Raw genomic sequence first — 1,071 nt, forward strand, 5'->3', positions numbered from 1 at the left:
CAAAAATAAGTAAATAAAAATAAAAGGCAGGAAGAGCACCTGGGTGGCTCAGTTAAACATTCGACTTTGGCTTAGGTCCTGCTGTTATGGTGTGTAAGTTCGAACCCTGCATCTGGTTAAAAAAAAAAAAAGAAAAAAAATTTGTTAGCCTGAATTCTTTTCTAAATCCCATTGCCGAGAGAGTTTATTTTTTTCCTTTTATGACTTCCCTCAAAGTTTTCCTGGATTTAATAGGATATTTTAAACTCAAAGTTCTTTCATAGAATCCAAACAAGATATCTCATCTGGGAAAAATTACCTCCGTATTCTAGGAAAGAGGACATTTCCTTGAAGACTGGATATTAGTTGCCTCTTTAGCTCCTGGAAGCTCCATGTTCATATAGTTCTTTCTTGGGACCACCCTGAAGAGCTTTTTTGATGAGGATTCAGTCACTTCTATATTTCCCAAACAAATTACACAGCCATGTCTGTGAATGTCATTGCCGTCATCTAGAATTTTAATAGGTAAGCCATGGGGAAATCTACTAGACACCTGGAAACTTAAGAACCCTTTGAAAATTGATCATTCATTTGTGGGCTCTATGGACACGCTCCATTAACTATCCAACTTCCTTCCTCTTTCCTCCAGTCCTGCAAAGATTATGCTGGAAAAAGGAATTTGTTGCAAAGAGATTTAAATACAAATTATACTTCCTTTAGAAAGGTCCCGTTTATTCTTTTGGTATTATCATATATACATATATATTTATAAATTATATATTAATGTATTATTTATAATTTATTTTGCAAATTATTTTAAATTAGGGTAGTTAGATAGTAGTTAGATTTTTTTTGGTTTTTTATTTTTTTATTTTATTTATTTATTTATTAATATAACACAATTTTTTTAACATATGCAATTATTTTCCGTCATTCACAATACATTAGCTACAATGACACTCCAAACAGAAAAGCAAAGTAAAAAATCAAAACCCCCACTTCTATTTCATGTAATTAGACTTATACAGAAATTAGAAGGTTAAGTAACAACTAGTTAATCACCTAATTTCGCAGCTATCTGAAGTGGCAATC

The sequence above is a fragment of the Suricata suricatta genome, chromosome X, assembly GCF_006229205.1.
Source record: "Suricata suricatta isolate VVHF042 chromosome X, meerkat_22Aug2017_6uvM2_HiC, whole genome shotgun sequence".
Lineage (NCBI taxonomy): Eukaryota > Metazoa > Chordata > Mammalia > Carnivora > Herpestidae > Suricata > Suricata suricatta.